Genomic DNA, 24307 nt, shown 5'->3' on the forward strand with positions numbered 1-24307 from the left:
GCCCTCTCTTCCGTCCTCGGGTGTGATGCTGGAAATGCATTGGAGGGACAGGGCCTCCCTGTCCTTGTCCTGTAGTCCTTTTTCAGTTGCGTTCTGTATTGTCTTCTGCCCAGGAGTCCATGTGGGACTCCTGACAGTGCAGCTCTTCCTGTTTTTGATTTGGTGTACAGACCCATGGGATACCCTTATGGCACCCATGGGTGGGGGTATAACCCTGTGCCCCTAGTGTATGTTTTTGGGCACCTGTGGGTGGCCCACAGAGCAGGGTATGGGCTGGTGGCAGCTCCATGCTGAATTTGACAGGTGCTCTGAGTATCCTCCATTTTGGGATACCCAGGCCCTGCCATTGGAATCAGTTGATTCCTGATAGAAATGAAGATGGCCCCTGTGGCCTCTTGCTTTCTAATGCCTGTTACCTTGTTTTCCCAAAGTCCTGGGAAGCCCCGACTCTGTCCCTTCCTCCTGACTGGCTGTTGGGTGGAAGTTCCATATATGGTGTTGTTGTGAAGTCCAGTCCAGACTGGCTGGAGCCTTCCAAGTGACTGTATGTTGTGGGTACACCCTGTGGGTGGGACCTGGGTGAATGGAGTGTCACCAATATGCACTCCTTGTTGTGGCTGTCTGGATTCTGGTATGAAAGACAAAGACTGAGACAGCCCTGCCCGAAACTTGCCTGAATGCAGTGTGTAGTGTTGAATGGCTGGATACTTGTCCCAATCCACATTCCTTGTTTTGAGTGTCTGAGAGGGAGGAGGATGGCCTGAATGCACTGTATGCCTGGTTGGCTGACTGACTGCATGAATGCCCTTCTGTATGATTGGCTGCTGAGTGTGACCCAGCAGTGCGGATGAGAGACAGAATAGTATATCTGGGGACCTCTCACCACTGGAAATTGTTGAGAAGCAGTGTCTACACTTGAAGAGTAACTGGAACTGCTGATCCTCGACGCCCAGCTGGAAGAAGAAGACTTGCTGTTGCATTTGCTTCGACATGATCTGAAAGCTGCCGAATTCGTTGAAGACTGATCTGAGAGAGGACCTGGTAAGGCGCCCTCTTCCCATGCTCCGAGGGACCATCGAGCACCGCTAACCTTTGCCGAAGCTCCCTGGAAGTCAGACCCTCAAAAGTCTGCCGACCGGAGACGGGGATCGCAGAGAAGAACAAAGTGAAGCACCCGGCCTTCGCCGCCGTCGAAGTCCATTGTCGTCGACCAGGGTTTGCAGGTTTGTGTAACCGCTGGAGGCCTGTCGAAGTTGTGTTGCCCCAGAAGAGGGGGCCGCTTGATGCCGTGCCGCCGACGACCGGAGCCGCCCGCTCCTTTGCCTAAGTACTGAATCGAAGGACTCCCTTGTCCGCACCGACGACCGCTTTATCCTGCCGGAGAGAGTTGAGGCCGCCAACGCGCCGAGGAGAATCTGCCCGTGGGTTTCCCGCCACCTGAAGGCCACAAAGACTTTGATGACTCGACACCCTTGCTGGGCCACCGTTCATCTGAAACTCTTTGCGGTCCAGAACTATCAGAGGCTGAAGTGCTCCGCACACCTCATCCTCACAGGACGTCACCGACGAGCACCGCCTGGATCGACGCTGTGGTCTCAGCACCCTCGAACTTCTCTTCGTCGACGCCAAGTTCACCTTCTTCGATGCCTCTCGACAATCCATAAGGATCCATCGACGCTTCTACGAAGAACTCTGCTCCACCAGGTACATTGGGGGGTAAAAACATTAGAAGAGGAAATAAGACTATTGAACAATATATGGACTGGGCTTGTGCTATATCTTTATTTTACAGGCTGCCCAGGTGGGGGGATCTCTACAAAGAACTGTGTTTAGGTAACTGACTCAGTATTCTGCCTATTGTTTCACCCATCTTGCTTTCCCTCCTCTCTCTATTGCTTGTTTCCTTTTTATTGATCTGTGTGACATTTTAACAGTATAGTTGATGCACTTTAATGAGATCTGATAATATTGGTGGTACCACTTTAGAATTGTATATATTTGCCATTGTTGACTTCTGAGTACTAAGTGAGTTATTGTGATAGTGTACATATCTTTGAATATTAATGATATAAAGACTGTGTTTTCAGTAATACAGTGTGTGGACATTCCTTTGTGGGGCCTTGGGGACTACACTGTACTTAAGAACCAGCCTGCATCACCTCCCGAGAAGCTAGGCCTTGATTGCTCGACCACGTTTACCAATAATAGAGAATCTTGGCTGGGGTCCTCTGTGCCTCTCCTCTACCATATAGAGAGTGGAAGTACAGACCCCCCCTCAGGTCTTTACATCGGGCTCCTTCTTCACCTCTGCAGGGCGTACCTCTGATATGTACCCCCCTCCCCGGAAGGCCTTTAAGGCTGGCAACCTTCTTCATCTTGACACTCTCAACTCCTTCTCTGCTGTCAAACACTTCTCTGACATCTGCCACCCCTTGGAAAACTTGACCTCGATGTCCTCGGTCTTACTGAGACATGGGTCACAAGCTCTGTCACGAGCTTTGACTCTCCTCCCTGTTGACTACAAGATCCTATCTGCACCCTGATCCACCAGGACCGGACGGGGTGTAGCCCTGATTTTTCCTGAGTGGATTCTTGCCTCTATCAATCCCACACAGACATACTCCTCTGTGCATACTTCTTGTCTGCAGGCTTTCTCTCTCTCCTAGCCACTCCCTTACAGTGGATACTATCTACAGGCCTCCTGGTCAGATCACCTCATTTCTCTCTGAGTGGGCGGACCTCTCCTCCTCCCTTCTGGCCTCAACTGCCCAACTCCTCCTTCTTGGTGACCTCAATATCCATCTAGACTCTCAATGTTCCTCCTCTGTACTCTTCCGTGACCTCTGTGATTCCCTCTCCCTTTCTATCCTTCCCTCTGGCCCGACTCACTCTGCAGGGCACACACTTGATGTCTTGATCTCCTCAGACCTCCCCCTCTCCAATCCCCTGACGACTCCGCTCTCCTGGAGTGATCACTCCCTCCTCTCCTCTCATCTCTCCCTCTCTTCCGCCTAGGCCAAGCCTACCCCAACACTGCCGCCTACCTTCTTGGACATCCAGCCCATGAAGCATGTGTCAGTTGAGGCTTTCGCCACCGCCTTCTTTCCCCCCTCCTCCACCTTTGTCTGACTCACATCCTGACACAGCCCTGTCTATGCTCTACTAGTCTATTTCGAATACTGTTGATGCTCTTGTCCCTGTCATGAGGATCCATTCGAAGCCCAAAGCCAAGTGCAATTCTTGGTATGAGTCTCATCTAGCTACACTTAAATGTAAGTGTAGTGTGGCTGAGAGGAAATGGAGGGCTTCTTGTTCATCTTCTGACCAACTGGCCTGTCGTCTGCTCCAAAGGCAATACCGACTCTCTGTCCACACTAAGAAGAGAGCCCACATCCAAGCGTGTGTCTCTGTGGCATCTAACAACTCTGCTGAACTCTTTAAAATCTGCAAGGAGCTGGCCAACCCTTTTGCAGTCTCTACCTCTCATGTTGCCTCCCAGGCCCTTTGCATGGCCCTTGCCTCTCACTTCATCTAAAGAAAAAAAACAGGATATCCTGTCCATCCTCTCGTCCCCTCCCACCTCTTCTGCCCTCTCCTTCTGTGAACTCTGGGCCTCCTATAGCCACCCCAACACCCACTTTCTTGTCCTTTTCTATTTTCTCCCCTGACAAGGTCTCTAGAAAGTCCGATATAAGATGGTCTCCTCAAATCAGGTTCCTCCCTGTTCTCCCAAAACCATCAAGTACCACATTGACACCCTCACTCCTGCCCTGGATGATTTATGCAACCTCTATTTCGCCTCAGTAACCTTCCCCTCCCCCCTGAAGCACTCTCTTGTGCAGCCTCTTCTCAAGAAACCCACAGCTGACCCTTCTTGCCCGGCCATCTATCGCCCAATCTCCATCACTCCTTTTATGGGCAAACTCTTGGAAAATCTGGCCATCTCGCAGCTTAACCTTCACTCTGATTCTGTTGGTTGTCTCCACAACCATCAGTCTGGCTTTAGAGCTGCTAGAAGCACGGAAACTGCTCTCCTGAAAATCTGTGAAAATTTGCTGTCCAGCCTTGACTCTATCGTCCCCTCTGTCCTCATCCTACTCAATCTCTCTTCTGCCTTCGACACAGTCAACCATACCATCCTGCTCAATCATCTCCATGACAACCTGGGTATTACTGATCAGGCTCTGGTCTGGCTAACTTCTTTCATCATGATCGACCCTCCCAGGTCCAACTTAGGTCCTTGCTTTCACTATCTCCCTTTCTACCTGCAGTGTTCCCCAGGGTCTAACCTCTCACCCTGGCTTTTCAACCAATACTTAGCAACTCTCGCCCAGTGCATTGCCATTTTCTGTTCCAATTTTCAGTGCTATTCGGATGACACTCAGCTCATTTTCAGGTTTCACTCGGCCACCACTTCTCCTTCTCTCATCTCTGATTGCCTATCTGCCATTCAGGATTGGTGTGCCGCCACCAATCTCTTCCTGAACGCCAGTAAAATGGAGATCCTCCTTATTGACACACCTTCACCCTCCTTTCCTGTCACTCAATGGCCGGCCTCCCTTGGCCCTCCTCCTACCCCCAACTGCGAGGCTAAGAACCTCTGGGTCATCTTTGACTCCACACTTTCCTTCACTGCCCACATCTCTGATGTATCTAAAAAGTCAAGCTTCCTACTGCACCTCCTCAGAGCCTTTCCTCTTCTTCGCCCAGAAGCTCACTGTCTCTCGAGCCCTGGTTCTCTCTAGGTTGGACTATTGCAACAGCCTCTTTCTAAATCTACCTGTTTCTACTCTCCGCCCTTTGAAACGTATCCAGAACAGGACTTAAAGATTTGTCCTTGGCATCAAGCCCTGGGATCATATCCCTCCAGCCCTGAAATCTCTCCACTGCCTCCCAGTGTCTGCAAGGAATAAATTCAAGACCCTTTGTATTGTCCACATGGCTTTCTGGGGCTTGGGTCCAAAATACCTTCAGCGGTCCCTCCGTAAATACCTTCCCTCCCGAGCTCTTCACTCCTCCACCTCTAACTCCCTCAGGGTCAGTCGTTTTTCAAATAAACAAGCTGGAGGTAGATCATTGTCTTCCGCTGGGGTCTGCCTTGGGAACAGCCTCCCTGCCACTATGAAACTTGAGGAGAATCATCTCTGGTTCCGGAAGCACCTTAAGACCTTCCTCATTGCTTCAGCCTTTGCTCCTCCTCTCCCCTGCTAATCTGTTCTGTCTCGGCATTGTGCATCTGGTTACCCTCTGACTTTTGGGCCCAGATATCCACTCACCCTGCCACCCACCCACACTGCCTCCTGGAAATCCCTTGCACTGGGGTATCCTGTAAACCTACAGCTCCCGCACCCCTTTGTTGTCTGCACTTATCAGACACACCCTGTCTGTTGCCTTTAACCTAGCACTTGCCACTAGCTGGCTGCACTACCACTGTTTGTTGCTTTTATTTATTTATTTATTTATTTATTTGTATTCCTTTGCTCAGCACTTGCCACTTCTCCCCTCTCTCCCATGCACTTTCCCCTTCCCCTCTCCCATGCACGTTCTCAATGTCAGTAGGCCTAGTAAGATTGTTCTTTTGTTCTTCATTGTTCCCTTCCCTTGCCTCGTCGCACTCTGAAACACTTGTGTATGAGCGCGATACACATAAAATATCATTATCAAAATTGTTAAATGTTATATATAGTTGCCTTTTATTCTTATTCACTTTTTGCCAACTGTCACATGAGTACAAAGCTTGTGCTCTTTTGTAGCAAAAAACAATGAAATAAGCAAGCTTTCTCGCTTCTTGAGTCAGTATGCTGTTTGTTGTCTGTGAGACGATACTCGCGCATGCGCGATGATCGTTTGTCACATAGGTCAGGCACCTCTTTAGATGTGGAGACCTTGTGCATGTGCTAAATGTAGCTCACGCATGCACAATGCTCTTCAGTCGCGAAGGTCAGGCTCCGTTTGGACTTGGATGTTTTGCGCATGCGCTATGCTTCTGCTTCTGTCCGATACAATGCGTACTGACGGCGATCCCCTTCCCAGCTGCACTTACTTGGTGTTAGGTTGCTTGGCGATCTCCACCATGGCTACTCTAGCTTGGGGATATTCCACAGGAGCCTGTCTGATTCAACGCTGGTAGGCTGAGCGGATCAAATTGAGCCTCTCTCAGATCATGGAGGGACGCAGTCTGCACAAGCCGGGGGACCACTTTCTTCTAAGGTTCAGTGATCCTCGTCGCCGTTGATATGATGATGGCTTGGAAACACGGATTGGCTTTTGGCATACGATTTAAGTTAAATCATTAACAGACCCTTAGCACAGCCTCTCCCTTCCAGCTCATTCTCCAACTGCTGTGTCTAGATAATACATTCCACATGGAGTGTCCACTACCTCACACTCAACGTGGTAAGAATACATTACAACATGTACCTATCCAATAGAGTTTATTTTCCTCCATAACTCTTAAAGACATCAATATTTTACTATTGCATAGCACACAGCTCCTTAAGGGCAGTGCTGCTGGGGACCCTTAGGGTCCTCCTTTGAGATTCTTTTCTTTATCCTAGGGTAACTACAGCTCGTACTTAATATATCTCCTAAAACCTTATGGTCTGAGAGATTGGCACACACCACCTTAAGTGGAGTGTCAAAGTGACACTTAGTATCCCCCTTCTCTCTGCTCCTGTTATGTTACATAGACAATCTGCAAGTTATGGCTGGTGGCAGTAGACAAGTTATACCAACCATTGCATAACTTTATTACTGCAGGCTATGTCCATAGACCCGGTAGTATACATTAGCGGCACCCAAGTATTAACTTGAGGGCCTCCCTTCTTTTTTCACCATTACTAGCATGGTTGTTCCTTGTCAGCCCTTCCACTACCATTCTAGGAGGGGCGGGCCTGTGTGTGTGCTTTGCCTTTTGCAGGAACTCTTGGGTGTCCCTGCTTAGGCTCCAGAGTGTCTTGGCAGGCAGGAAGTGGGGGAGGAGTTTTCCACCCCCCTGGACTGGACCAGCTCTCACTGGGGTCTGGCTGCCCTGATTAGACAGCCAAACGCCCCTTTCTGTAAACTGCTGAGGAAGATTGCAGAGGAGTGAGTGCAGGAACTGTATAAAAGGTGAGGCTCCTGGAGTGAAAAGCAGGTCGACCACTGGAAGCTGAAGTAATTTAAGAAGAAGACAACCAGAGACATCTGCAGACCCTTCCAAACACCAGAAGTGACCTCTTCTGTCCAGAGCGCGTTTTCTGTGCAACAGAAGAACTCCCCAGAGGATGACTCCTTCCCTTTGACTGGTGGGAACAACAAATCCCAAGACACGTTTTGTTTTGAGCCATCTCTTGAGGTCCTGTGAGATTCCAGAGCTCCACAACCCCAATACCAGGAGACCTGCTGCACATTTTGAGTGCATCATTGTGGAAAGGCCGAACCCATCCATGCCTTTGCTGAACACTCAAGGTTACTCCAGATACCCAATCCAATTCATCGAGACATCCTCATCAGAGTGCAAGACTGCAGTAACCGAAGAAAAGTGACTGGGCAAATCGAGTCCTTTGTTGGTGCTGCAGAAAAGGTGCCAAAACCACAGAGTGACCAAAGAAGTTGATGAAACTCATGCCAGAGGTCCTCCTGTGAGACTGCTGCGGAGAAATCTCGTCCATTGCCCTGGCTGTCATCAGACCAAGAAATCCATAGGTTGGGTCCAGAGCTGCAACATCACAGAGCATCCATCACACACAAACGTTTTCTTCAAACCTAAGGTACTATGGGGAAAGGGCATTGCTTACCTTTCTCCAGAATGTCTCTCCAGAGCATTGGAGTGCAAATAGAGGTTTCCAGAGCAACCCCCTCTAACCTCTGACTCAAGCCGCTGCTGGTGACCCTCTAGCGAGTCCTTTAACAGGGTCTCCAACATTGGTTATCTTCTTGTATATTCTTTCCTAGAGACCAGAAAGTATCCACAGGAACATTTGAGTTCTGCTGCTTTGCAAGACTTTAAGATTTTCTGAAGTTCCTTTTAGCTAGGGTTGTATTTTGGACTTTGAAAGACATGTTGTGCAGGGAAATGTTCTCTAGATACTGTAGCTTTATTAGGATAACACTAACCAACTGTTTTCCTTCCCAAAAAGCACTATCTTAGATTTGTATACTGACTAAATTCTAAGTACTTTGTGGGTGCACGTTATTACCGATAATACGGTAGACCTTGCAGACTCTTGTAACAATTGTACACTTTCAGCAACTATCAACTAAGAAGTGGCCTTTTGAAAGTATTGAAAAGTATTACTATGTGAGTTGGTTTCTTGTGCTAAGTATTTAACACTGACTCTTATGTAAATATAATAAATATATATTTTAATATGAATGTATGTGTAAGTGCTTCTTTGATGTGCACTAATAACTGGGTTCAGTGTACTTACCTACAGCTTACATCTTTCTCTTAAGATAAGACTTACTGCTCTGCCACTCTACCAGGGTTCCTGAGTAGTACAGCCTGATACTAAGAGTTGGGGATCTACAAACCACTGGGATAGCTTACTAAAGTCTTACCTCCAAGTGGGACTTTAGGAAAACTCCCCTAACATTGGTGTTACAGCTGGTGGGATTTGTGTAGGTTGGATTACATTGACTCCTGGTGGTATTGTATGTCAAAGAATTCATCCTTAAGGCTACTATATTGTAAAGTACTAAATATGGAAAACTCTAAGCGGAGGAGAGATAGATCAGGGGCAACCGGTTTGTCTTGGAAGCAAGTCAATGCAGTGCAACAAAGGTTCAAAACCCATTTCTGCGCTTAGAAACCACTCATTGGTATAAAGCGTGTTATAAATTAACAATTATAATAACAATTATAATAAAGCAGAAGCTCTAGTAACTCTTATTGTTGAAAAAAAGAAAGACATGTGTAAGGATAAATGTCTTAGTACGAAAGGAAAAACGCAGAGTTAATCCAAAACTTGCTGGATTACCAAGCTATGAGTAGGCCTGTAACCCCTACTACCAGAATTGATCTGGAAAATAATGATGGTCAAAGTTTAACCCTCAGCCCTCAACTTCCAGAAAGTGAGGGAGATGAAAATATGGAAGTTAATGTGATTCTTGATCCACCTTCCAATCCACTGACCTCACCCCTCGCTATGTCTAACATGTGAGCTGGGCTGGTTCTAGAGATACAGAAAATGGAAATGGAGCTTGAATTTATAAAACTGGAGGAGGCCCTCATTCCGAGTTTGGAGGTAGCCATGGCGCTATTAGCGCCATGGCTGCCTCCAAAATCGGTCTGACTCCGGTCTGGTGAAGGGAGTAATTACCAGTCCAGTCCGAGGTTGGCGGGACCGGTAATTCCCCATTCACCAGAGCCATTCCCCATTCCCATTTGAGCCCCCATAGGGCTCAATGGGAAGGCGGCAATGACGGTACCGTAAATTACGGTACTGTTATTGACCCCGGTATCCCGTTGCGGGTCCCGTCCTTAACGCCTGCTAAAACCAGGCGTTAAGGAAGGACCCGCAAAGGGACCTCAGAATAGGGCGCAAAGGGATTACTGGCACCGGTGTCATTACCAGTCCCCGGTATCCCTTTGCGCCCAGCTTGTAATGAGGGCCTCAGTCTGAAATGAGAGACAATAAAATGAGGAAGGAACTGCAACTCAGGGAAAAAGAAATCCAGGGGGTCTTCTCTCAGAAAGTCAACCGAGATCCTTTGTTCAGGTGCCCAGGGAAGGGCCATCACCCTTAGATGCCAAATCAGGTGTGGGACATGTGACGACGGATAACCTGGGCAGGGGATCCTTGGGGACTGTGGAGGGAACACCCTCGACCGAGATACGGTATCCCCCTTCTACCAGTTACCCACAATAACACACACCCTCTCTCTTTCTAGGGTATTTTCAAAAACACATCACCCCACCCCCCATTTTCACACAATACCAAGAAAAAGAAGAGGCAATCTAGAGGAGTAAAGATTTCCAACAAGAAACACAGTAAGAGACAGAGGACAGAATCTCTTATTCTGACAGCAGGTTGTCCGGTTAATGAGAACAGACAAGGTTGGGCAGACCCAACCCTGACCAAACACCTGCAGACAATTAACCTCTCCCAGGTGTACAAAAATAAACTGCAGGGGAAAGGGAGTCAGTTGCTCTTTGTAAGCCAGGAGGAAGGCTGCAAAGCTGAGTCCGGCAGAGGATCCCTACCTATATCCCAAGCATTCAGACAGCAGCAGTGGGGCTGGAAGAAGGGAGTCTGTTTTGTGCAACCCAGCAAGGGAATCTTTCTAAAACCCAGCCTGAATTGTTATCTGGAACAACAGAGAGCAGCACGCTGAAACGCTGGCCCGGGGTGTCTGAAGGGTTGCAGCAGGTTGAGGGAGCTGTGTCTCCAGAGAACCAGAACATGGAGAGCTGCTCAACATGGGCCATGTCCAGCCCAGTGCTCATTCCTCTGGGGCATTGAGGAGCAGATGAAGATGTGCATGCTGGGAACTGTAGTGCACTGCCTCCCAGGTGAACAACGGAGTTGGGGAGGACCAACATTCCCAGAGGCATTCATTTCCCTCCCGGGTGAATGAAGGAGTTGGAGAGAAAAGAGGGGCAGGCGGCGAGATCCTGACCTCAATCAAGAGATCCCCAAGAAGTTGCTTACCAGCACCACGCCAGCCAGGTGAGTCTCGTGACAAGAAAGAGATGAAACCCGGTGAACGTATGTGTGTTTGGAGCAGGAAGCTGAATAATGAATTGAAATATGAAACAAAGTGAAAAGTGACTGTTTTATGAGTCTGGCAGTTTCAGAATCTCAAAGTTGAAGGTTGCACGTGTGCTAATGAGATACCAAAGAAAGTAAACCAATAGTAAACTTCAAACGTACTGATAACTGTGAAGCCAGCTATACAGAGGAGCGGAGTGATTCGGCGAAAGGAAGTAGCCCACTCGAAAGTCTCCGCCTAATATGTGATGTCTTGTTATAAAGTGATAAAGTGAATGAACTCTGAAATGCCCAATGGTCAAGATTAATCCAGACGAAAGGGGAAGTTAAATGCTAATGCTTTAAAGAGAAAGATTTCTTTGACCCTTGCTGGTTGCGATATGGAACTACCAAGACCAAGAGACACTGGGGTAAATAACAAAAAGGAGAGCAAAAGTGAAAGTCGAACTGGTCCTGCAGAGTTCTATGAAAATATCTTGCACACTTGAAAGTCTTCAACATCAATAAAAGGTCCGAACCCGGCTGAAGGAGACCTAGAATGTGAAGCAAGTTAGGAGAAGGGAACCCCTAATGAATGTGAATGAAGCTTGGGGAAGGGAACTCCTGCAAGGGCTGTGATTGTAAGGTATGAGCCGGGCTGAGGTGTGATCTACTTTGAATAAGGTATTTTTTAGTGAAAGGTCCGAACCAGACTGAGGAGAGCTAGAATGTGAAATAAGTTAGGGGAAGGGAACCCCTAACATATGTGTATGAAGCTTGGGGAAGGGAACCCTTGCAAGTGCTGGGATTGCGAGTCCGAGCCCAGCTGACAGAGATCTACGTTGTATCTGGTACTTTCTTTTGAGAGGTCTGAGCCCGACTGAGGGAGACCGAAGTGAACTGTTGATGCCTTGAGGGGTCCGAGCCCGACAGAGGGAGATCTACGTGAACTTTCGTTGAATTGTGATATAACTTTTGCTGAACTGAAAACAAGTGACTTTAATGCGGCAGACCAAGTGGGCTCCGACCCACGTTTTGAACTGCCTTTTGGTGTCTTGAGCCAGAGTAGGTCATCCTGTCTACGTGTGCTGCCTTAACCCGTGCTATCCAAAGTGGGGTAGAGAGCTGATTTAACCACCTTGATTATTTATGTTATAACACTGACTTTCCTTTGTATACACATTTCCCTTCACATATTTTTGCATAGGCTTAGGGCAGGCAATAGGTTTCTTAGTTTAACTATTATTGTTTTTGGATTAAGACTATCTAGGACTGTTTTTCTTTATTTTTAATGATCGAGTTTACTCCCATGTTAGTATTAGTGCAAGTTAGGACGTCTCCAACACATTTTAAAGTCTATAATAAACACCATTGAACAATAAACACCATTGAACAAGATCTTTTGTGTTGTGTCCTTACTTGTGATACCATGAGTTCATCACAGTACCTTGAATCTATTTCAATGCAAACTGTTACTGCTCAGGCAATAGCTAAGGCCCTACTTGGTATTTTTTACCAGAGTAGAATTTCCTAAGGAGGTTGTATCTGACAGGGGGTCAAATGTTATGTCCCACTACATGCAGGCCATGTTGAAAACATGTGGGATCACCTACAAGTTCTCAACTGCCTACCACACTCAGACAAATGGATTGGTAGAGAAGTTTAAAAGAACAATGAAGAGCATGATGGGAGCTTTTGAAGACCCACTTAGAAGAAAGTGCCTTCTTTTTGCCTATGGAGAAGTTCCTCAAGCTGGAGTGGGCTTTAGCCGCTTTGAGTGACTTTATTGTCATGCTCTCAGAGGCCCTTTGGCCCTGATTAAGGAGGGTCTGGAGAGTGCTCCTTCCCTCAAGCCAGTAAGGATTACTGATTATGTGCTAGACCACAGACAGAGGATCATGGCACAAAGGATGAGAGAGGTTTCAGAGAATTTGAAAGCTAGTCAAGCTCTGGTCAAGCATTGGCATGACCAGAAGGCTAACATGGTGCAATTTACTCCAGACCAACAAGCAGGCTCTCATCATGGTTCTAGTAGCCAGAGGGTCTTACGGGACAAGTGGTCAGGACCCTTCAAAGTTAGACTTTGGCAACCCCAAGGAGACCCCTAGGGTCTTTCATATCAACCATCTAAAGGCCTGTATTCCCGAGCAGCGATAGCAGCTTTGCTTTTAGCCTCTGCTCAAGAAGAGGAGGAGAGTTAACCTCTCCCAGATCTTCTAAGGGGAAACCTTTCCCTGCAGGTGGATCAGTAGAAGGAGTACAACTCTCACTAATCTGACAATGCAGCAGCAGCAGCAGCAGCAGCAGGAGTGCAAATATGTGTTAACTCACTTTGCCCCTCTGTTCTCACTTACACCAGGCTTGACACCTTGGGGTCAACATGACATTGACACTGGCTATAGTGTATCTGTTAAAAGCAGGGGCTACAGGATGTCACATAATGTGAGGAATCACATAAACGATGAGGTCAACAAGATTCTTGACCTTGGAGTGATTGTACATTCCCCAAGTACATGGGCTAGGCCAGTTGTGTTGGTCCCAAATGCAGGAACTAAGGAACCTAGATTCTGTGTGGACTATAGGAAACTAAATGCAGTTACCAAGACTGATGCCCATCCCTTGCCCAGGACAGATGAACTAGTGGATAAGCTGGGCTCAGCAAAACTTCTCAGTAATTTTGACCTGACAAGTGGTTATTGGCAGATTGTCATGACTGACCAGTCCAGAGAGCAGATAGCATTCTCAACCCCAGAAGGCACATGTCATTTCAAGGTCTTGCCCTTTGGATTAAAAAATGCACCTGCTACATTCCAGAGAATGGTTAACAACGTTCTTAATAGGTTATAGAACCTTTGAATGGCATACTTGGATGACATTGCAGTGTTCCGCCCTACCTGGGAAGAACATCTTGACCACCTGGGACATGTGTTGTAGGCCGACCAACAGGCCGATCTGACCAACAAAGCAAGTAAATGCCAAGTTAGTCAGAGTAAAGTGGTCTACCCTGGTCATGAGGTAGGAGGAAGGGGGATTAAGCCCTTACCCAGCAAAGCACATGCTGTGCAAGACTGGGCCACTCCAACTACTGAAACTCAAGTAAGAGCCTTCTTTGCATGCACTGGTTACTATAGGAACGTCATTTAGAACTATGGGGCCAGAGCCTCTCCTCTGTTTGTTGTATCCTCTCCGAAGTACACTAAAAAGGTCAAGTAGAATGAGGACTGTGAAAAAGCCTTTGAGGGGCTGAAAAATGCCCTCTGTAAAGCTCCAGTGCTGAGAGCTCCAGATTGTACTTAGGCCCTCTTAGCCAGACTGATGCTTCCAACACAGAGATAGGAGCAGTCATGAGTCAATTTGATAGCAAAGGCAGGGAGCTCCGTATTTGCGTTATTAGTAGAAAGCTAAAAGATAGGGAAACCAGGTGGGCCGCAATTGGACGTGAGTTTTTCTCTATTGTATGGGTCCTGAATAAATTCAGACAATACCTATGGAACTACTTTCAGGATTCAAACTGACCACCAACCCTTAAGGTGGCTAATGCAGATGAAAGGAGAAAAACGAACAATGCTCAGGTGGTCCATAAGTCTACAAAGCTTTGACTTCACTATTAAGCATAGGTCAACATGAGAATGGCGATGGTCTCTCCAGAAAGAATGACCAACTGGATCAAGAGATTCATCCAAGAGTGGATTAGATCCTCTTGTCCCTAGTCTGGTGGGGAAAAGTGTTAGGGAGATTTATCATTGTTTTGCTATATCCAATCTCCTAGTGAAACCCCCTGCACATTCTTCTGGACTTCTGGACCTTTTTCGGACATCCTGAATGAGTGGAGCCTTTTTCCACTCATCCATTCGTATGGGCTATGTCTTTTGGAACTCTCTTCTTTGTATTGGATCTATCCTGTGGAGTCTATTTTCATCCATAACTTTTAAAGGCATCTGTGTTTTACTATTTCAGCACGCAGCTTCTTATGGGCAATGTTGCTGGGGACCTTAAGGGTCCTCCTTTGAGATTATTTTCTTTATCCTAGAGTAACTAGAGTTCTTAAGGATATAGTGATACTTAATATCTCTCCTAAAACCTTATGGTCCGAGGGATTGGCACACAGCATCTTAAGTGGAATGCCAAAGGAATACCTAGTGTCCCCCTTCTCTCTGCTCTTCTGAACTTTTAGTCACATAGAACATTTCCTAGTTATGGCTGGTGGCGGTGGATGTGTTCTACCAACGATTGTGTAATTTGTCTACCCAAGGCTATGTCCATAGCCCCAGTAGTGCACAATAGGGGCACCCAAGTACTACCTTGGGGCCTCCCTTCTTTTTTTGCCGTTACTAGCATGGTTCTTCTTTGTCAGCCCATCTTCTACCTTTCTGGGAGGAGGAGCCATGTGTGTGTGTTTGCCTTTTGCAGAAACTCTTGGGTGTCCCTGCCTAGGCTCTAGAGTGATCGGGCAGGCAGGAAGTGGGAGGAGTTTGTCACCCCGCCCCTGTCCTTTGTCTGGCAGAGTGCCTGAACGGGACCAGCTCCCACTGGGGTTCCGGCTGTTCTGATTTGACAGCCAAATGCCCCTTTCTGTAAACTGCTGAGAAATATTGCAGAGGAGTGAGTGCTGGAACGGTATGCAAGGTGAGGCTCCTGGAGTGAAAAGCAAGTCAACCACTAGAAACTGAAGTAACCAAAGAAGAAGACAACTAGCATGCCTGCAGAACCTTCGAAACACCATGAAGTGACCACTGCTGTCCTGATCCCGTTTTCTGTGTGACAGAAGAACTCTGAAGAGGATGACTCCTTCCCTTTGACTAGTGGGAATAACGAGTCCAAAGACAAATTGTGTTTTGAGCCATCTACCGAGGTTCTGTGAGTTTCCAGAGCGGCGGACCCCAATACCAGGAGACATGCTACCCATTTTGAGTGCATCGTGGAAAGGCTAATTAGTCCAAGTCTTTGCTGAGGCCTCAAAGATACTCCAGAGACCCAATCCAACTCATCCAGACCCCTGCATCAAAGTGCCGCACTGAAGGAACCGAAGAAAATTGACCAGGCAAATGGCGTCCTTTGTTTGTGCTGCAGAAAAGACACCAAAACCACATAGTAACCAAAGAAGTTGATGAAAGCCATGCCGGAGATCCTCCCTCGAGACTGCTGCTGAGAGATGACCTCCATTGTCCTGGCTTCAGTCATCAGACCAAGGAATCCGGAGGTCAGGTCCAGAGTTGCAACATCGCAGAGCTTCCACCACAAAGGTTTTCTTCAGACTTAAGGTACTGAGAGGGAAAGTGTATTGCATACCTTCTTCCAGAAAGTCTCTCCAGAGCGTTGGAGTACACGTAGAGGCATCCAGAGCAACCCCCTCTAACCTCTGACTTAAGCCACTGCTTAAGTCCTTTTAGAGAGTCCTTTAACATGGTCTCCAACGTTGATCAAGTATTCTTGTATCTTCTTTCCTAGAGACTAGAAAGTATCCACAGGAACTTTTGACTTCTGCTGCTTTGCAAGACTTGAAGCTTCTCTAAACTGCCTTTTAGCTAGGGGTGTGTTTTGGACTTTGAAAGACATGCTGTGTTTTCCTTTCCAAAAAGCACCATCTTAGATGTGTATGCTGACTAAATGCAATTACCGTATTACTTTGTGGGTGCACGTTATTACCAATAATACAGTAGACCTGTCAAACTCTTGTAACAATTATACATGCTCAGCAACTACCAACTAAGAAGAGGCCTTTTGAAAGTATTGCATACCTATGTGTGTTGGGTTACTTTGCTAAGTATTTAACAGTGACTCTTGTGTAAAAATAATAAATCTATATTTTAATATAAATGTATGTGTAATGTTTCTTTGATGTGCATTGCTAATGGGGTTCAGTGTACTAACCTACAGCTCATATCTTCCTCTTAAGATAAGCCTGACTGCTCTGCCACTCTAACAATGTTCCTGAGTAGTGCAGACTGATACTAAGAGTTGAGGATCTACAAATCATTGGGATATCTTACTAAATGTGTCTGTGTCCAAAACCTATCCTTGCTCTCACAACTAAGCTAAACAATGGACTTCATTATGAGTCGGGCGGTAGCCGTGCTGGAAAAAAATGGCAGACTGCCACCGGAACTGGAATGAATTACCACCTCCGTGATTGCCGGAATCACCGGGGCATTACAACCCCAGTGACCCGTTAATTCCGGAGGCATTATTCCGTTGATCCCCATTCCCATGGAGTCCCATAGGACTCCATGGGGATGGGGATAATGGAAACACCGGCACCGTAAATAACGGTGCTGGTGTTTCCACTTCCATCTGCAGGCGGGTGACATAACTCCCGCCAGGTCAGACCTGGTGGGAGTGACACCACCCACCTTCAGAACTCGTAGTCTGCCGGTCCGGAGACAACAGTGGCGGCGGGTTTACCGCCACCATTGTTTCCAGACCAGCAGGCTTGTAATTAGGCCAAATGTGTAGGGATGTCAGCACCCAAAGAAACAGCGTTCAAAATGAACGTTCTGAGCTTCCTCCAGCTCAAAGCTTTCTTTCAGCCCCCTTCCCCTAGTATAAACCAGTTCCATAAAAGGTCTCAACATTCCCTTTCTAAAGTCCGAGGTTAAAAAGTTGTAAACAATACCAAGGGTTCCCTAGCCCAGGTTTTAGGCAACCCAATTCAAACAAAAGGGTTGTGATGCTCCGTGCTCAAGACAGCAAATGTAGCTCCTCAAGTTTCAGGGTTACCTTCCCAAGCCTTTCATCTTTTTGTAACAAATTGGTGGGCCTTTTGGCTACTTTCTCTTTTTCCTTGGCCCATAATTACTCTGTTGTCAAGTTCTGTTAATTCCATCTCCCATAAATTGGAATATTCCATTAAATTCAGATTTCACCATGTAATGGTTTTTGCTTGGATTCAAAAGTTCCATTCAATTCGACATTCAGCATGCAGTAATTTTGCTTACATTTAAAGGTCCCTTCACTTTGGGATTCAACAAGTGTAAAGTTCTGCTTAATAGTTACATTTTTATTCAGTTCGGTATTCAATAGGTATTGCGTTTGCTTTACATTTCAGTTTCATTCAGCCCGCTGTTCAAGATTTGTTGCCTTCACTTTAATTGAAATGCCCAGCACTCTAAGACTTTCGAAAACATTCTTTTCAAGATACACAACTACTCAGATACAAAGTTTTTCTCACGCTTCAACATTCAACAATGTAATTGACTCTATACCGCAGACCTTTGAAACCATTCTTCTTAAGACACGCAACCACTCCGATACAAAGTGTTCTGTAACAATGGCAAAGTTCATTTCATTCCCATACCAGGTTTCTCAACAGGTAGAAACTCACTGGCCTCTGAAATAGTTCTTCCAGTAGCACATGAACTCCTGCTTCTGTTTTCAGGGGTTCAACTCATGCCCCTTAGCCACTCATGTGCGTGCTCATTGATGCAGTGGAACAAGCACTTCTGAAAAAAGTGAAAGGGACAGCCTGGTTGTACGGCTCACTTCTCTGCCTTCAGTCCGGAGCATGGAGACTGAGCTCCCATGCCACACTTTCTCAGATCTCTTCTCCTAGTAGTCCCCTGCATCTCGGGTTGCTGAGCGCAACAGACCATCCCACAGCAGTTCCCTCCAGCGGCTCGCTTCTCTCCCAACTAGGTTCCCAGCTGATTACACAGGCCTCACTGCTGTTCCTCTCTGTGTTGCTTTTCCCTCCTCTTTTTTATACATCTGTTATACACCTGCAGTCCTCTAACAGGTTGCAGGTATATTTTCTCAATTAGTTTTGCCTGACCATGATTAGGCGACATGCCTGACCTTCACAACACATTGCAGGCATCTTCTTCATCACAGTACAAAGTGGGGAAATCGTCCTCATCTCAGTACTGTCAAGTGTCACAAAAGGGGAAATGAAGGAAGCTGACTTACAATAACCCATAAAGGTCAGGGAAGGGTTAAGTTGATCGTTAATAGGAAAAGGGGAATACCATGTCTCGCCTGATGGAACCCCACTCCCAATCCTCAAGGACCCTCTACCCAGGTAATCCTCCCTCGCTTTTCCGCCCCCAGGGTCAGGATCCAAAAGTGATGGCCTTTCCCTGGCCACCTGCAAAGAGGATTCTAGGGGAGTAGGAGTGAGAATACCCTCGGGTTTCTCACATACCTTTCCCCAATGAGGGTTAGACCCAGGTCCTTGACAGGGAAACTGGGAGAGGAAGTCCATGTTTCCTTGCACTAAGCCTTTTCGTGTTCAACTGTGAAGCAATATGGCTGATGGTTCAAAAACCACTGCATTACCCGAGGATTGGACTCTTTCCTTTGACTAATCCAAACTAGAAGAGAATGGCCTGTTATCAAGCAATACTTGTGACCCAGGAGGAAATACGTTTGATTAATTATTGCCTACTTGATTGCCAATGCCTCTAACTCAATGACTGAATAATTATTCTCTCTGGGAAAGAGCTTTCTGCTGATGTATGGAACTGGGGATTCAAAATCATCATAGTTGTGTGACAGAACACCCCCTAGTCCCATTAAGGAGGCATCAGTCTGAAGGATGAATTCTTTGGAGAAATCTGCCATGCTCAGAACATGACTCTGGCATAGGGTTTGTTTCAAGGTTGTATAACATATTACATCCTCTTCTTCCCACCTGATCTTTTGGGACTTGGCATTTTTCATTTTGTCTGTTAGTCTGGATGTCCTTCTAGAGAAACTTGGAATAAATCTGTGGTAGTCCCTGGCCTTATACATCATCGGGGCCTTGAACTTCCACACCGATTATCTCGCTCCTGTCGTTCCGCAGCACTTGCCTCTGCACTCACTCCACGCTAGAGACTCGCACTTACACCTTCCACAGCCCAAGCCGTGCAGCACTCCACATTCCTAGAACTTTGTCCATGGCTCTCCTACGGGCTAGGACTCCACAGCACTTACCCCTCTTCCCTTTCTGCACTTGCACATGCTGAATACACAAAAGGCATAGTAGGTTTGTCCCCCCTCCCTCCTTTCCCCTCTGCTCTTACATTTTGTATTACAACTGATGAAATGTATTCCCTCTCTACCTCCCTGCCCTGTGGGTGCTTTGAAACAGTATATTCTTATTGTATAAGCGCCTAACAGGCAAACAATAATTCAATAAATAAATAAAACCTTGAATCCCCATATCTGTGCTCTCTTCCCATATTTTCATTAAGCCTAGGGCGCATTGCTTTTTCAAGTACCCCTTGAGCAACCGTTCCCACTGATGAATTTGAAATGGGTCCTTTCCATGTTTCTGTAGCAATACCTTAACATCACCTCTAATGTCTGGGTCTATTACACCAGTCAATACAACAATTCCAAACCTCCATGCCAACCCTGACTTGGGTGCTAGTCTAATATAGGTATCAATGGATGGGATTAATACCAAGTCTGTGGGTATCAACCTCCTCTCACATGGAGGAATTGTCTCATCTCTACTACTACAGATATCAAACCCAACAGAGCCATTGGTGGCTACTGTGGGGACTGATGCTCTGGCACTTAATTTTTCAAATATAATGGTGCCCCAACTTGTAACAGTTAAACTGCATCCCACGCCTGACACCATCTGTGAAGGCATCATGAAGCAAGACACAGAAAACAGATTTAAAGTTCAAAATACACTGTTTTATTAGAAGAAATGTCAGGATGGTAAAAAGCCTAACTTGTCCTATCCTAAGGTGACATTTTCCTACCTGAATGAAACTAAGGTAAATATGAGTCCAAGAGTTCAACTTAAGAACCTGTCTGTATCAAAAACATATGCCTGCCCTCACAACTAAGGCAAACAATGTGTATGGGGTGTCAGCAACCAAAGAAACAGTGTTCAAAATTAATGTTCTGAGCTTCTTCCAGTTCACAGCTTTCTCTCAGCTCCCTTCCCAAGTATAAACCGGTTCCAGAATAAGTCTCAATTTTACCTTTCTTAAGTTTCAGGTTTTCCTTCACCAAGTGTTAGGCAACACAATTAAAACACAAAAGGGTCTTGAGGCTCTATGCTCAAGACAACAAATAAAGATCCTTAAGTCTCAGGGTTCCCTTCCCCAAGTCTTACATCTTTTTGTCACAAATAGGTGTGCCTCTTGGCTACTACCTGTCTTTCCTTGGCCCATAATTACTCTGGTGTAAAGGTCTGTTAATTCAATCTTCCTTAAGTTTGAAAGTTCCATTAAATTCAGAATTCAGCATGTAACGGTTTTTGCTCAGATTCAAAAGTTCCATTCACTATGACATTTAACATGCAGTAATTTTGCTTAATTTTAAAGTTCCCTTCACTTCAGAATTTCGACAAGCGTAGAGTTCTGCTTAATAGTTACGTTTTTATTCAGTTCGATATTCAATAGGTTTTGCTTTAGCTTTACAGTTCAGTTTCATTGAGCCCGCTGTTTGAGATTTGTTTGTTTCACTTTAATTGAAATGGCCAGCACTCAGAGACTTTCCAAAACATGATTTTTAAGATACGCAACCACTCTGATACAAATTTTTCTCACGCTGCTGAAACAAAGTATTCTGTAACAATGGCAAAGTTCAGTCATTCGTGCACAGAGTTTCTCATCAGGTTCAAACTCACTGGTCTATGCAATAGTTCTTCAAGCAGTGCGAAGCACATGAACTCCTGCTTCTGTTCTCAGGGGTCCAACTCCTGCCCCTTAGGCATTCCCGTGACGGCTCTTTGACTCAGGGAAACAAGCATTTTAAAAAAAGGGAAAGGGACAGCCTCTCTGCACAGCTCCCTTCTCTGCCTTCAGTCCCCAGCATGGAGCCCCAGCTCCCATGCCACGCTTTCTCAGACCACTTCTCCTTGTAGTCCCCAGAGTCTCGGTGTGCTGAACACAACAGACCATTCCTCAGCAGTTCCCTCCAGCGGCTCGCTTGCCTCCCAACAAGGTTCCCTGTGGATCACACAGTCCGCCCTGATTTTCCTCACTGTGTTGCTTTTCCCTCCTCCTTTTATACACCTGCAGCCCTCTAACAGGTTCCAGGTGTGTTTTCTCTATTTGTTTTGCCTGACCATGATTAAGGGGACATGCCTGATCTTCAAAACACATTGCAAGCATCTTCTTTGTTCCAGTTCCAAAGTGGGGAAATGGCCATCTTCTTCATTCCAATTCTAAAGTGGGGAGATGGGATAGTGCTCATTACTCTGTTTCCTCTTCCTCATCTCAGTACTGTAAGGTGTCACAAGAGGGGAAATGACGGCAGCTGACTTACAATAACGAATAAAGGTTGTGGGAGGGTTGGGTTGGTTGTTAATGGGACAAGGGGACACCATGTCTCAACTGAGGGCACCTCACTCCTAATCCTCAATGACCCTCCACCCAGGTGATCGTCCCTTGCTTCTCCGCCCCCAGGGTCAGGATCCAAACACAATGGCCCTTGTCTGGCCACCTGCATTGAGGATCCAAGGGGAGTAGGAGTGAGAATACCCTCAGGTTTCTCACATATCCTACCCAATGATGGCTAAGGAATACTCTCAACGTTTAATCGTATAGCTTCTCTTCTTTGCTGGTGTGCCATTATCGTGCTGCTTCTTCTGCCACCCTGTTAGCAACATTTCTTTCTGTTTATTTGGTTGCATCCTCTGCCGCCCTGGTGGTGACAATATTTTCTATTTCCAATCACTGATCCTACGTCTTTGGAATGATGACTACTTCATGCGTGTCATCCCAGGTTTTTGCAAGCTGCTGGTCACCTTTTTCATTCCTGGGACTGGTACTTTGGACCAGTGATCGATCTGACACTTTCTGGAACTTCCTGAGTGCAGTCAGAGGTTTCCTTAAACGTGTACTTCGCCCCAAAGAAAGAGGAGATTGGCTAGAAAGCAAATAAGGTCACCCGAGAACAGTTTCTGCTTGATTGGGCTACTGGACCATGTGACTTGAAACGTATTTTGTTGCAAGAAAATACCACAAGCTCTCAGTGCTTATGCAAAATGTAGTTTTTGTTAGGCCAACTTTGTTGCTGAAAGTTGTAGTTAAGATTGATTAGCATAAAACTTGTCTCTGTGTCAGTGATAGAATTAGTGACCCCCTTTATAATACAAAGTATCTGTAATCTATCTTATGCTTGCATCATTTTGAAATATAGCGCCAGTCCCTGACATTTCTGAAAATGCTTAATGAATATGTGGTAATGAAGAATGTCCGCCCTCATAAGTATGTTCCATACACCTTTATTACCATGTCATATGTAAGCTCTGTGCGAGAAACACTGGCGTCCCATCCAGGCAGTATGGATCTCTCTCTCACTCTCCTAACAGCTCCTCCAGAGCACTCATACGCCATTCACGCACTCAACATTCCAACAGCTCTCTCCCCTGATGTTAAAATCGCAAAGTCCAGGATCGAACACCTTCAGGGCACTTAACCTATCATCGCAGAGCTGGCAGAACGCCCGATCCCAGCTGACTTCTTCCCCGCAGACAGCACGCGATCGCAGACATGGCCTCTTCCCAAAGGCCTGCGAGTGACTCTCCAGCATCTTCCTCTCAGAAACTCTCCTGCTATCAGGTACACAGGTACATGTCACACACTGACTCCCTGACGATTGCACACCACCTCTTGGTGCGTCCGAACTGGAACCAAACGCAAACGACTTGACTCCGACTTCGCGTTCTTTGGCATCACGTCCATCAACGCTTCCTGCATTCCCCTCTTCACTGCAAGCAACGTCATCATTGGGGTCTTGGACCCCGAGGGAGCAGCAGGCTGGTGCTCGAAGCAACTGTCACCATGAGAGCATTCCACCTGCCGATGCTGCTGCTGCCGCTCAACATCCCCCATGACACAAAACACAGCAGGTAGGGAAAGTCCGCCCAAGTCCTTGGTTATAGCTCCAGGGTTGTCGACCGACAAGGCACAACCAGTTCTCTTCTGGCCGCACAGCACACCACCCGCTGTGCCACAACACCTGCACCATGAGCTGCACTGTTACCCCTTCCGACACTGACCCCAGGGAAAAGACCAACCCTGCTACAGTGTCCACCGGGGCATTCACTTACTCATAGCTCTCAACTCACACGCTTTTGGTGGGTGTCACCCGCCTTGTAAAGGGCTGACTCACCCACCAAGCCTCCTGCACGGTCATTCATTCCAATGGGCGTCTCACCCGCCAAAAACAAAATCGGGTGAAATCACCGCCTTGGCAACACAAATGGTGGAGAGCTATGCATATAGAGGTCCTACGCCAGTTCACACATACGAGGCAGGGTCCTCCGTACTTCTTTGCTAGTGCGCTGATGACGCAGGGCCCGCACACAGCGTCACAGGGCCCGCTACTGCGTCTTCTTGCTTGCAAGCTACGACACCACTCCTGGCGCTGGCCCCAGACCTTTTCAGGGCCCGCATCAGCGTCCTCTTGCTCGCCACCTACGACACCACTCCTGGCGCTCGCCCTGGACCCGATCAGGGACTGCTTCAGCATCCACTGGCTCTCCACCTCCAACACCAAACCCCTCGTCCGGGGCTAGCAAAGGTGTCAGACTGATGCGAGGCACGCCACTTCAACTAAGGCGCCTGCCTGCATTCACACCTTGGTACTGCTCGATGGGACGGCACTCGGGAGGGCGATGTCCTCACACATTCCGCAGCCCCCTACACAGCGGCAATCCCATCCTCGTCGCCAGTGTGGTAATGAAG

At 46.9% G+C, this 24307-nt stretch overlaps 1 protein-coding gene across 3 annotated transcripts in view; it reads left to right on the forward strand.

Moving 5' to 3' along the window:
* Positions 1–24307, forward strand: part of LOC138583174 (alpha-N-acetylgalactosaminide alpha-2,6-sialyltransferase 2-like) — a 722246-nt gene that overhangs the window by 354717 nt on the left and 343222 nt on the right. The gene's annotated exons all lie outside the window — the stretch shown is intronic.

The sequence above is a fragment of the Ambystoma mexicanum genome, chromosome 3q, assembly GCF_040938575.1.
Source record: "Ambystoma mexicanum isolate Mex_15411 chromosome 3q, UKY_AmexF1_1, whole genome shotgun sequence".
Classification (NCBI taxonomy): Eukaryota; Metazoa; Chordata; class Amphibia; order Caudata; family Ambystomatidae; genus Ambystoma; species Ambystoma mexicanum.